The sequence below is a fragment of the Lactuca sativa genome, chromosome 4, assembly GCF_002870075.4.
Source record: "Lactuca sativa cultivar Salinas chromosome 4, Lsat_Salinas_v11, whole genome shotgun sequence".
In the NCBI taxonomy this organism is placed as follows: Eukaryota; Viridiplantae; Streptophyta; class Magnoliopsida; order Asterales; family Asteraceae; genus Lactuca; species Lactuca sativa.
Genome location: NC_056626.2, coordinates 183,837,144 through 183,852,074, shown reverse-complemented (window position 1 = coordinate 183,852,074; position 14,931 = coordinate 183,837,144). Strand labels below are relative to the sequence as shown.

Sequence of the window (14,931 nt, the reverse complement as noted above, 5' to 3'; positions counted from 1 at the left end):
CCCATTATGTATTATTGTGGTATTAATATACGTGAGAGGCTCAATGCCAATTCATGGGAAATATTCACGTTAACATGGTATCAGAGACTTCTACCCTCTAACCCTAGCCGATCCATACCTGTGGTCGTATTTTTCTCACCTTTCACCTTTGTTCTTCATCTTCTCTCTTCTTCATCACAATGACTGGAGAGTCTTCTAATCCCAAACCTAGTCCCAACGATAAAATCTACGGGATAACCAATATCAAGTCTTATGTCCCCCTTCTTCTCGATCTCGACCGCTTGAATTATGATTCCTGGAAAGAGCTTTTTAAAATCTGAGCGCATGCTTCGTACTTTAAATAATATGATTCGTACCCTTCTTTTCCAAGCTCATCTTCCCCCCCCACTTATAATGACACGCCATTTCACAGACTCTTTAACAAACACCCGTCCTACTCTCATCTTCGAGTGTTCGGGTGCCTGTGTTATCCTCACCTCAATACAATCAATAAACTTGAGCATCGATCGGTCGCATGTATCTTTCTCGGGTATCCCTCTAATCACAAAGGTTTCTGTTGTCTCAATCTTCATTCTAAAAAAATAATCATCTCACGACATGTCACCTTTGATGAAACCATTTTTCCATTCGGCTCAATGACCCCGGACCATCCCCCCACTTATGATTTTCTTAATATATCTGACTCCCGCAATTTCTTTAATGATCCCACCATCACTTCCCATTCTCATTCGTCTCCCCCCATATTCTATCTCCTGTCGGTGACACCTCCACCGACGACGCCGTTGTCTCTGTCGACCAAAACATCCTGGTCGATGTTGCTGCTCCGACAGCTCCCCTTTCCTCCATTGATGCAACTCCAGCTGCCCCTTCGATTCCTTTAAATCATAACCGGTCCACCGTGTCGGGTCCTTCTAGTACTCATCCTATGACCACTCGTGCTAGACTTGGTATTCATAAACCCATTGATCGTCTCAACCTTCATACCGACATAGTTTCTAATCCCTCCCCTCTTCCTAGAAACTATTCTGAAGCTTTCCAAGACCCTAATTGGCGTAATGCCATGAAAGACGAATATGATGCACTTATTTCTAATGGAACTTGGGTACTTGTACCTCGGCCTCAAAATACTAATGTTGTTAATTGTATTTGGTTGTTTAAAAAGAAACTTAATGCAGATGGCTCTCTTGCTCGATATAAAGCACGGTTGGTTGCTAATGGACGTAGTCAACGTCCAGGCATTGATTGTGATGAAACTTTTAGTCCGGTTGTTAAACCTGCTACTATTCGGACAGTTCTTAGTATTGCTATCTCTCATTGTTGGCCAGTTCATCAGTTGGACGTTAAGAACGCTTTTCTTCATGGCCATTTACAGGAAACAGTTTATATGCATCAGCCACCGGGTTTTCGTGATCCCTCTGCTCTAGATCATGTATGCTTATTACAACGATCTCTTTATGGTCTCAAGCAGGCTCCTCGTGCATGGTACCACAGATTTGCTCAATATATCACTCAGTTCGGCTTCACTAACAGCAAATCTAATTCTTCTTTATTCATCTACAACAAAGGGGGTCACGTAGCCTATCTTTTACTTTATGTTGATGACATTGTGTTGACTGCTTCATCCACAGGTCTCTTACAGCAGATTATCACCACCTTACATGCCGAATTCTCCATGACTGATTTGGGTGCTCTCAATTATTTTCTTGGTATATCTTTCGTTCAAGATCGTCATGGCATGTTTCTCTCTCAACAGAAATATGCCACAAAAATTCTGGACCATGCTAAAATGTATAATTGCAAACCTGCTCGAACCCCAGTCGAAACATCTGCCAAATTTGATGGCTCAGGCCCTCCTGTTGTTGATCCAACCTTATATCGTAGTCTTGCGGGTGCACTTCAATACTTGACGTTCACTCGGACGGATATATCTTATGCAGTTCAACAGGTGTGTCTATATATGCATGATCCTCGAGAACCTCACTTTACTGCTCTCAAACGGATCCTTCGATATGTTCGTGGCACTCTTGATCATGGATTACAACTCTATGCTTCTCCTGCTCGTGGTTTAGTTTCTTACTCTGATGTTGATTGGGTAGGTTGCCCTACCTCTCGTCGATCCACATCTGGCTATTGTGTCTTCCTTGGACATAATCTTCTCTCTTGGTCTTCCAAACGACAGGGTACCATTTCCAGGTCTAGTGCTGAAGCAGAGTATCGTGGTGTTGCGAATGTCGTTGCCGAGACTAGTTGGCTTCGTAACTTACTCCGGGAGCTCTTTTACCCTCCTCTGTCTGCTACTCTTGTTTACTGTGACAATGTTAGTGTCGTTTATCTATCTACCAATCCTGTTCAGCATCAACGCACCAAACACATCGAGATCGACATCCATTTTGTGCGTGATAAAGTGGCCTTGGGCCAGATTCGTGTTCTTCATGTTCCCTCTTCATCTCAATACGCTGATATCTTTACCAAGGGGCTACCGTCTACTCTGTTTCTTGACTTTCGGTCCAGTCTGAACGTTCGTCCGCGACCTCTCGTTCGGACTGCGGGGGGCTGTTAGATGTATATCTGTATATATCTTATATTTAGTTTGTATTTGGTTGGGTTGTCCAACATTGTTTTTAGCCCATTATGTATTATTGTGGTATTAATATACGTGAGAGGCTCAATGCCAATTCATGGGAAAATATTTACGTTAACAATTATAATTATTTAAAACATCAAACATTGTTTTTTATTTTAAAGCTAACAATATAATCATTTATATAGAGTTGTTTTTAACTATTGTTATTGTAAGTTATTTTAAGCTACTTGTTTGGAAATTTTTAACGATTATAAACATATATTTAATAAATATTTTAGTTAAATTGAGATTACAATTTAGTTTTTGCTTTTATCACTACAATTTATCACTTTTAACTATTTACAAAATATTTTTTAGTTTTTTTAAATGGAACTGAAATTTATATTTGAGTTGACATTGTAATGCGCAGAAACACCTATATAGTTGAAATCTTTACAGATATATATTTTTTAAAATATAACATTAATTTTGTTGTTAAATTTGATATAATAATCCGTATATTAATTTGATATAATATATTGATTATTTTGAATTATATGATAATATATAAATCTATTATAACGTCATAATCTCAATCGTTTGAATGACTTCTACTCGCGAGTTACACATCAATAAAATTAAATATTATATATGGTTTAATATTATTTATAGTTGTTATTTTTAACTATTTTTTTTAAAATTTATTTGCTTAATGTTTTAATTTCTATCGTTATAATTATTTAAAACATCAAACATTATTTTTTGATTTTAAAGGTAACAATATAATCATTTATATAGAGTTATTTTTAATTATTGTCATTATAAGTTATTTTAAGCTACTTATTTGAAAATTTTTAACGATTATATAAATATATTTATGAAATATTTTAGTTAAATTGATATTACAATTTAGTTTTTGCATTTATCACTATAATTTATCACTTTTAACTATTTACAAAATATTATTTGGTTTTTTAGTGGAACTAAACTTTATATTTAAGTTGACACTGTAATGTTATATTTAAATTAACAATTTAAGTATTTTGTCCAAACTGTTCAAAAATTATAGCTTTAAACTGATAATGGTTTACATGCAATAACATTTTAAATATAATAAATTAAGTATAATATGTTAAAATTTAAAGACATAAGTTTATAAATAGAAGTAAAGATATTATTTTAAAATTGAAATTTAGTCTATTTATGATTACATTTTAGGTTTGCTATTTATTTAACCTTATTAACTAACTTACAATCATTATTAGAAAGACACTACAAATTTTCACTTTTAACTATTTATAAAATAATCTTTGGGTTGTTTAAGTTAAATAAAATTTATATTTAAGTTGAGCCTATAATGTTATATTTTAATTAATAATTTAAGTATTTTATACAAACTGTTCAAAAATTATACCTTTAAAATGATAATGGTTTACATCCAACAATATATTAAAACTAATAAGTTAAGTATAATATGTTAAAAGTTAAATAACATAATTTTATAAGTAGAATTAAAGATATTATTTTAGTATTGAAATTTAGTTTATATATGAATACACTTTAGATTTGATACTTATTTAACTTAATTACCAAATTATAATTATTATTATAAAGAAATTGAAAAGTCATGAGAGTTTTAAATGAATGTGGTGAAAGGAAAAAAGAATGGGGGTTTCAAATGCATGAAATTCAAGAAAAAATGCTAGTTTTATAAGTATGTATGAAGCCTATAATACAAAAATAATATATTGACACTTTATGTCCCCCATCTTTTTTTTATTCTATACTCATCTTTTATTGTTTAAGCTTTTATTTTATTTTTATTTTTATTTTTTGTTGCTGCCTCTTACTTTATATGCGATTATACCCAAATTAATATATTGACACTTTAGATCCTCCATCTTTTTTTTATTATGTTATCATCTTTTATTGTTTACACCGCCGTTTTCCCTTTTCATTTTCTTACAACGAACTCAGAAAAAAAATTTGGAAAATTTCGAGATGGCCCTTCAAGGTTTTATTTTTTCTGGAAATTTTCATTTTACATTGCGGTGATTCTTCGAAAACAAATTTGGGTTACCAAAAAATCTCTTTATATGTTTTGTGCTACCCATTTATTTTGATTCTGACTCTGTCACTGTACATTACATATGAGTACTTTGAATATTTGACTTGTGTTAGTTTGAAATTTTTATTGCTCAACATTTTATTATGATTTAAAATTACTTTAATTCGAACTAAAACAAATTTAAATCACACTAAAATATTGTGCAATAAAAAATTCAAACTATCACATGTCAAATATTCAAAGTACGCACTCATATGTAATGTACAGTAGCGGAGCCAATATCAAAGTAAATGGGTAGCATAAAACTTTAAATGAAATTTTATGGTAGCCCAAAATTTTTTTCCGAAGGTATCACTACAACATAAAACGAAATTTTCCAAAACAAATTAAACCACTGAACAAGTTTGTAAAGGCATCCCGAGTGTAAGGAATAAAAGATGATCGAGTGTAAATCACAATAAAATATTGTGCAATAAAAAATGGCGGTGTAAACAATAAAAGATGATCATAGAATAAAAAAAAAGATGGAGGATCTAAAGTGTCAATATATTAATTTGGATATAATCCCTTACGAAGAAAGAAGCAGCACCAAAAAAAATTAAAAGATTAAACAATAAAACATGAGTATAGAATAAAAAAAAAATGGGGATATAAAATGTCAATATATTATTTTTGTATAATATGAGTTATGAAGAAAGAAGTAGCTGCCAAAACAAATTAAAATTCACTCGATATCAAAATAGCCTTATAATTGTCTTTAGACTCTTAATTTAAATGGATTAATCAAATTCTTCCACGGAAGAATCAGCGCCCATAAAAAATATTATATCAACAAAATTACCATTTGTGAATTAATGATGACTTTTTTTTAAATAAATGAAAAGAGAAATTATCTTACTTTGACATATGCCATATTTTAAGAAGTTAATTATCACTTCTTAGTATATGTTCACACTTGAATACAGATTACCTAACTTGTAGAACCCAAAGATAATCACATTAAACCCACACGAACAAAATGTCATTTACAAATTCGCAACATTATTCAAAAAATAATATTTTTGAACACCAATAATTAAGAATTATTCACAGTTTCAAATTGAAAGGTTAAAATATTAAATTTACTTCTCTATTATTAACATTGATGAGACATAAAATTAAGCAACCCAATTTCATCCGAACAAAAACAAAGAACAATGCAAGGAAACTGAAAATGTTAACTCATCTAAGCATTATCTACCTCTTGTCAGTTTTCTAGAGCCCGTTATGCCATGTGTCACTATTTAGTTTCTTGCTAATTGTTTTTCCTGCCCATCTTTGATTTGGTCTCTCGTTTATCCTTCATTTTCGGCATTTCTGTATAATGTCAAATAATCATAAAGAAATTGATCTAAAATCCATTAAAATCAGCCATATTTACACTACTAAAAACAAGGGTTTCAGCAACGGACCAATTTGTCGTTATTCCGTTGCTACTAATTGTTTGCGATGGATCTGCGACAGATAGACTCCATAGCTAATTTAAGCATGGCTAATGTGTCTGTTAGGGATTTTGCGACATATTAACTTTTTCCTTGCTACGATTTAGCCACAGAGTATCCATCGCAAATGGTTAGTTACTACACTTATTTAGGACATTCAACGACCAAAATTTATAACATTATTATGTCGCTGATCCATCTCAAATCTCAATATTTGCATTTTGTAGTCTGTCGCTAATCCGACGCAAAAATATGATACTAGATTTTTTTTTAATCCATCACAAATCCCTCGCAAATGTGTGATACCTGATTTGTATATTTCGTAGCTGATCCCTTTCAAATGTATAACACTAGATTTTTTTAGTATGTTGCTGAACCCTCGTAAAGTTAATAACATAACATTTTTTTTTTGTGTTTTTATTACCAATACAAAACAAAAATACCAAAAAAAACATCAAATAAGTTATATAATCTTAAAGCAAGCATTAATATCAAAATACCAAAAGAATTAATAAATATACACTACAAAACCAACCATTAACCTTAAAATACCAAAAGCATCAACTATCAAAATTTATCAAAAAATAAAAAGAAAATCCTAAAATATCAAATATCAAAGTTTAACATTAATCAATATTTAATTTCAAAATACCATAATTCTTAATTTCCTCTTATATTTAGCCTCCATTTCTGCAGCTTTAATATCCATCTCCCCACACATCTCATGTCGTACACATTAATACACAACCTACAGTTAAATATTATAGCAAAATTAAACATGAAAGTTTCTTAAATAAATAAAATGTTGAAAAACAGATTATTCGTTCTTGTGAACCTCTCATTCATATGAAAAACCGGTCGACTTACTTGTGAACCTGTCATTTCATACGGTGTCCCATAGTTACATCGTTTGTTCCTTTTGTGTTAAAATTTCAATGCAACCTTTTGAATCACAAGTAATGGATTAGATCACATTGTTCATTCTTTCCACTATTATATGACAATATTCAACCAAAAAAATCATGTGATACCTCTATTACCCAAATCCTCCTTTTCCAAGTTTTCTCTCAATCTTATATGATGGGGAACTGCCAACTTGGACCTGTTGATAAAAGTCAAAAGAATTATTAATCAAAGTGTATAGAGCAAAAGATAATTTTGAAAAATTAAACTAGAAAAGACCCATAATGACTAGCTACAACCATACGTTGGTGTCCAAGAAATGAGGATTTGGAATGTTGCTTCGTGCCTTCGTGTTTATGGTCAAAATATTTTTTGCTTCCTCATATGAACTGACCAAAACAGAGCAAATATCCATACATTGGTGTCTAGGGTTAAAATGGTCATAAAACAAAAAACCTTGCCACCAACACAGGAAAAACAAGGAAAAGCAAACCCAAGACAAAATGGTCCGAAGAGAAAAGCAAACAAAATAACAAACATGGGAACAAGCACTCCAATGCATTTCAATTTTGATCAGAATGCAAAATATTATAGACTTTAGAAAAAGTTTATTCCTATTTATAATAAACAACATTAATTTAATTGGCCTTATGTTTAAAATAAATAAGAAATTGAAATAAGCTTTTTTTTTTCTAAATATACATAAATGTTAACTTATATATTTCGATTTATGGTATTTTTATGTTATAGGAACTAAATAAATGCCAGTATCAAAACTTATTATTGTTTATTATTACAATGGTAACCCAACCATAATCACACACTTACTGTAAGTATAATATTAATTTGTTTGATGTTTAAAGGAAAGAAAAAGGTAAGGGTGACATTGAAAGGATTTTATGAGGTTCCAGGGGTAGTTTTGGGATAAGTGTTGCTATGAGATTCCAGGGGTACTTTTGGACATAGAGCGGTTGATTTTTAAAGATTTTATTGATGTTTCTTATGTTTATCTTTTGTTATTATTGTTGGACATGTACTCACAACTAGAAATAGTGAAAGCATTTATCTACTAATTATAAAATTGTAAATATTGAGTGCATATCAATTATAAAAAGTCATTACACCTGATGTAGAAAGAAGAAAACAGAGGAGAACAGAGGCTAAAGCATGTTCAGAACTTCTTCACTCCAGCCTGCTATTTAAAGAACCACCACAAACATAATTAATTAAACTCGATTCATTAATTAAAATTTTGGAATTACAAGTAACAGGTAATGAACTTCTAAAAGTCCAACTATTGTATGTGCAACTCCAGTAAAAAATTCGAAGTCGTTTTATACATTTGCAACAAAATGAAAACTTAAGGAGGATAATAGGTTAGTTTTAAGATTTGGACTGAACTTGCAATTTTTATAAAGGATAAGGACCAAATTTGAATATTACCTTAAAAATCATACCAATTAGTTATTTTTAATAAAGAAAAATAGTGAAATAATCAAAAATATTTGTCATTGATAATTACATTATAAAAATAGGCTATATTGCACTTTTTCCTAACATTTAATAACAAAATGAAAATAACATGAGACCTTAAAGCTAAGAAATGAGAATTAATAAACTGGAAGGAAGAATGCACTGCTCCTTTCGATTTTCGATTGGGATTAACACACAGGTTTATATATCATTACAATGGAACGAACAACAGTGGCGGACACAGACTATTTTAGTAGGAGTGTCCCTCGTACTTCAAGCGGGTGCACCTAATAGAAAAAATTTAAAAAAAAAAAAATTTACACTACGACCCGGAAATTGAGCAGTGGCCCGGGACCCCCAATTCTCCACATAGGTCCGCCACTGACGAACAATTCCATTCGAGCATTCCAATATACCAAACAAACACTCCTTTATATATAGATAGATTCAATATAAACAAAGGTTACCTAACGACTGCAACAAATTCATATGGTATAGCATAGAGTGTAGCAATAGTATTGAGATTGTTGATAAAATTCTACAAAAACAAAGATCATTAATTATTTGTCTCAAAACTTCAATACAAAAATATAATTTATATACACCATACATACCACACAGAAAGAACCGAACTCTCAAGCTCTGGATTTGGCAAAAGCCCAGACAACAAAATCAGAAACCCATATGACCACTATTCCAAGCTGCAAAATTTAACAAATTTCATCATTTTTTAAAATGGAAAAAATTCAGTCCTTAAACGGGGTTGTGGAGTAAGTAGCTTCTTTCCACCTTCACAAAGACAAGTATTTTTATTTTATATAGATGGTGATCAATATCTATATATAATAAAGAATCATAGACCAAGGTTTTCTAATAAAAATATGAATAATTGTAAAACACTAATATTTCATTCCATAACATAGTAGGAAAGAAATAGAAGTAGGATGTTAAACAAATCAATGAAAGTGAGTTGCTATTTCTTGCATTTAACCCTATTTCACAATGTTATAACAATTGTGGTGGATTTGAGCGCAAACTACTGGTGTATCAATTATTTTAAGGTTTCATTTGAGGATAAGAATGATCACCAATAGAACTTGAAGCAACAAAACAAATTTATAGAACTAAACAGACAAATAAAACTAACCACTGAGTGTCAAAAATCTGACTTGCTTTTGAGGGGTATCAAGATTCACCTTCACACAGTCAGCCTTTAGAAACACATCCAGCCTACTCAACTGGCATACACAAATTCATCCCAAAAGTAGACCTGACAATGGAGCGGGTTTTGACCCTGATCCGATCCAAACCCGTAAGAATTATATGGGTTTGGAGCGTAGTTTTTGATTCGTTTACCCGTTAACGATCCATACCCGCTAACCCTTTTATTAAATGGGTCGGGTATGGATCATCACCGATCCGCTCCATTTATTACCCGCCCTATATAAATTTTAGAATTATACATATATATTTTACTTGTTAACGTTTAATTTTAATTCCAATCAAAAGTCCAAAGGGCAAAGGCCAAGAAAAAAACGCTTTTACATAGGAATCGATAAGTCGGTTTCTAAACTTATAGACTTCTATCAGGAATCATAATGTCATTCAATAAATCGTCATATCCATTTCTAATTCAATAAATCATTTTTTAACATGAAAAAAGTTGGCAACTGCTATTCGATATCACTATAACTGACAATCATAAATCGATTCAAAGTTGTTGCAATAGTGATTTTTAATTCCAATTGAAATTCTTCGAGTATGTAATGTCCTTTTCTAAATCAACTTTTTTATTTAAAAAAAAATGTTATTTTAAGTATTAAGATAGAGTATACATTTTTTTTTTATTTAAGAAATTTTATTTTAGGAATTAATTAAAATGTGTTTAATTATTTAAAAAACCTTTGGGTTATGGGGCGGGTTTGAATATTCGTTGATTCGGTGGATAAGGTTATGAGTCTGATTATTTAAAACCCTGCGGGTTACGGAGCGGGTTTGGATCGCATTTTGAAATTTATTAAAAGGGTTTGGATCAAGGTCGATTCACTCCAAACCCACTCCATTGCCAAAAAGTATATAATCAGAATCCTGGTTTTCTTGAATTTTATCATTGATTGTTAATTAAAACTATTTGCTCTTCAGGAAATTAAAAGATTCTACCATTCGAATATCCACACCATGTAAAACGAGTTCAGAAACAAGTCCTTAGTGAAGGTTTTGTCTTTTCCTCTGATAGAAATAACATAAGACTTGGCAATAGTTTATATGATATATAATACATTATACATACAGCTACCACATAAAGCCTATCTAGCCTATGATCCCAAAAGTTTGAAAGAAATGCAACTTAAAGCTATTGTTATTGTTAATAAACAATATCTCATTCTCATAGTTCACTTTTGTGGCTCTCATCAAGATGTATCCATTTATCAGTGATCTTATGTTTAGCTAGTGACAGTGGTAGACAATTGGACATCATATACATTCCTATAAGTTGGAAACTTTTAATTACAAAAGTATAATGTTTCTATATTTGGTGATTTAGAGACGTATTTTGTTATTGTTATGTGTCTCTATCTAATGAAGATGTACCTTTAAAGCTTGATGCCGAAAAGAAAAAATCAGAAAAGACACTTGAGAAACAAGTGTAGGGAGGCTTAGAAACACCGTTCAAAGCTAGTCAAAGCTACAAAACCTGTTGAATTATAGACAAACATTCAAGAGATGAAGGAACATGTCAAGTTAGAAGATGAGATTCAGGAATCACAAATAGAGGTTTTAATTACATGATGCAATCGATTCAAGGTGAATCGTGCATGTAACGCTGAGGTATAAGAGGGATGATGGTTGAAACAAAACTAAACCTAACCTAATATACGACTAAAGAAAAGAAAATCAAGAGATTTACATGAATCAAAATTTAATGAAAACAACTTTTAGATTTTATAGACTTTGCTAGAATCGGAAGGCAGCAATGGTGAGGTGTTTCGTCATTTGTTTGAAATGAGATGGTGATATTAGGTTAACATAGCGTCGGGAACTTACTCCATAGTGTTAGATCATATTTGAGAGGGAAGGAAACTTACAACAATTTCGTGAAACAAGAATTGCGTTGCACCAATTTCAACAATTCCACGTACCCCAAGTAAAATTTCCGTTGGCGTTCTCTCACTAAACACATACCAGATGGAAAAAATTCACAATTTCTCTATCTTTCGCTGAACCCTCGCTAAAATGCCTTCATCTTCGATCCATTGGCGAGGAATTGAGGTGCGTCGATAAACACTTACGAGATCTGTAGTTGGTCCATTGATAAACCCTCGCTCCTATGAAAAATGTGGAATAGATAAAGTAAATGTCTAAAACATCGCACATATATTGTAAATCCCTAGCTATAAGGCTAAAATTTTGCTACAGGATTTATCCATCGCTAAATCCGTGGCTAAAACTTAAGTTTCTAGTAGTGAATTTTTTTAAATCAAAAGGATGGATCTAACCAAATTTTCAAAATTTAGATTTAAAGTGCGATCTAACCAAACGGTAAGGACCAAAAATGTAACTTACTCGAAGTTATAAATATCCAGGATTGCGGTTATGCTAAAATTGTAACCCTAGCTAGGATGATAAAAGTTATAGGTTGCGGCTGTGGTTGCTGTGATTTCTCAGGATCAGGTAGTTGTTGAATTTGTTGAATTTGTTGAATCACAAGATTTAAGCTTTGCAGTTCAAAAAAAGAAAATTATAATTAATTTTCGTTTCATAGTTAATTAAGCGATACGATGTTGGTTTGGTTTTTTAATTAGATGATGTGTTGGTATGATAGGTATGAATCAGAAAGGGAAGAGAAGCAGTGGAGTACTAGAAGATGTTCCGGAGTTGATGCACCATGTACAGTCCCGGTTATCGGTAGAGGAAGCTGCCCGCACCAGTGTCTTGTCCAAGTCGTGGTTACACGCTTGATCCGTATGGTGGCCACTAAAACTACTAGAGTTAAAGAGCTTTCCCTCACAATCCGGCCTTATGGTGCCTCGCTGCAGTTACCATATGAGATACTCTCCGGTCGAAACCTAACTAAGATAAGAGTTTCGGTTCCTATTGATGGGATCCATTCGGTTTCTATGAATACTTGTCATCATCATCATCATCATCATCATCATCATCATCCCCCGAAATGTGTATCCTTACGAGAACTACACTTAGTGGGTGTGCACATAAGCGACGAGGTCCTCCATGACATATTGTTGTCTTGTAGTTTGCTTGAGAAGATAAAGCTTTTATATTGTTCTAAGGGCCTCAACACCATCAAAGTTAAAAACCTTGTTTGTCTTCACGAATTACAAATAGTTACTCAACATTGATCGTGTCGATGCTTCTTTTTTCCTTAAGATGAGGGAAGCACTCATGTTATCAAGCAAGTGCAGCAGACTTCATATAAAAACCATCAACCATCACCGGCCATTACCATTGGAGATTGACATCGATGATCTAAGAAGAAGGCTACCATTTCCTCCGGCGACCAACTTGCAAAAACTTTCGTTTAAAACTACCGGCGATGAATGTCTGTGGGAGTGCTCCCCGTTTTTCCAAGCGTTTTTTGAGATTTGTCGACCTCAACAAGTGACTGCATGGCCCGACACCATGTTGAAAGATAAGAATCACTTTTGCAAGCTCATGCTCCAGGTATTGGAGAAAAAGAATAGTAAGACATATTGGCCTCGTTACCTTAAAGATGTTCAAATAGAACCACCTGATCATAATCCAAAATGGGAAACTCTATCTCATTCCCACACAAGCTTTCTACAAGGACCGACTCCAGAGCATCTGCCCTTCAAATTCTTACTAAATTGGTGTTGACGCTCTTATCATCTTATTATCATATATTATATAGCTCATGTTTTACTTAACTATTTAAAGTTTTAAGGATTTAAGACCATTATTAAGCTTTTTGCTTCTGCCCCATCTATATATTTATTGGGATTTTCTAATAATCCCTTATTTATTTAAAAAAAATGTTTTAACTTTTATTTCTAGGTGTGGCCAAGAATAATACTCAACTTTATCTATTAATTAACAAAAAAAAGTTATAAAGGAATATCTCATTTAGATATCAAACACGATGACAACTTTCTTTCTCATTTGTGTAGACCCAATTTCGAACTCATTTTCTTTCATCCTGGCCAATTTTAAACATACATAGGAACCAACATCCAAAATGTGATTCAAGCTATACTCGGCCAAAAATGAATGGGCTTTCATAGTACAAACAATTGAAGACACAAATATCTATCTCATCAAATTAAATGTTTGATTTGTCAACTCTTGAACCATGGTCATAACCAAAAACGGGCTAGATGTACGTAGGCTTGAAATCAAACGGCCATTTATTCATGATCCTCCGCTTAGTCATTTAATTTATTAGAGGAACCAACTCTGGGAATTGATTTATTTGGTAGAAATTAGTGTAAGTGATGTTGTGAAGTATGACTATGATGTTTTGGGTTGAAAATAAAAGGGTTAAATAATTGAATTAGAAAGTCCGGGGTCGAATTTGTAATTTTTCAAAAATCATTTTGTGAAGAGAAATGTGGTCTGGGGTAGGACTGGTCAGAAAATCAAACAGCAGGGGACCAAACTTGCCTTTTCCAAAAACTGCTGTCTGTTCTCTCTTCACCGTCGCAGGAAGACGCATTGTCTTCTTCCTCTTTTTAGACCTGCAACTCATGATCTTTTCGAAAGAAATTTGATTCTAAACCCTTGCTAGACTTATACTTGTCCGTTAAAAGCCAACATATATCGATAGAAACAGTAGAGAGAAGAGGAGACCCTGTTTAGGGTTTTCACATTAAAGTGCACTTTAGCTCCATACCTCCAATGCCATACTAAACTAAAATGAAAGTATGATGTTGTAATTGCTAGATTTCAAATACGTTAATTTATAATGATCTAAAATGAATGTGAGATGATGTAAATGGTAGATTTTTAAAGTACGGTGCTTTAAAATGACATAAAATCAAAGTAGGGTGTTGTAATTGGAGAAGGATCGGTGAACCATAAAAATGAGCTGTTTTAAGTATCCAAAAAAAAAATGAAATAAATAAATCCTCTTTTCATATCATTGAATCCAAAATTCCAAAATCAAAATAAAAGGATGAGGATGGTTATGTTATCAGTGCAATCAAACACACTAATTAAAACAAAACTTTTATGTAATTCTTATAAGAATTGAATGATACCCTCGTTTTTTCATGCCAATCAACAGTCGATTCTCTCTCTCTTGCTATGCACAACAATCTATTATCCTGTTAATACAACTATACAAACAAAGAATAAGAGACACTAGATGAAAAAATGTCTCTTAGAATATAATTTTTAGAAACAAAGAAAAATCCAAAGACCATGTTCTTTTTCACTCTAATCAAAAGTACATTACTTTACTTTGCAGT

General features: G+C 32.4%; 1 long non-coding RNA gene across 7 annotated transcripts; it reads right to left on the bottom strand.

The window, feature by feature from the left end:
- Positions 1 to 6,601: 6,601 nt before the first annotated feature.
- Positions 6,602 to 14,552, bottom strand: LOC111900810 (uncharacterized). Of its 7 annotated transcripts, none has more exons than XR_006190757.2 (8): positions 12,348 to 14,552; positions 9,103 to 11,814; positions 8,956 to 9,026; positions 8,140 to 8,210; positions 7,320 to 7,404; positions 7,144 to 7,214; positions 6,980 to 7,054; positions 6,602 to 6,860 (listed from the first exon to the last, which is right to left on the bottom strand). It is a non-coding gene; the product is annotated as an uncharacterized LOC111900810 (long non-coding RNA). The 7 variants fall into 7 exon arrangements; XR_006190756.2 differs by having other exon boundaries at positions 8,140 to 8,207; XR_008231741.1 differs by having other exon boundaries at positions 7,320 to 8,207; positions 9,103 to 9,189; positions 9,636 to 11,814.
- Positions 14,553 to 14,931: the final 379 nt, after the last annotated feature.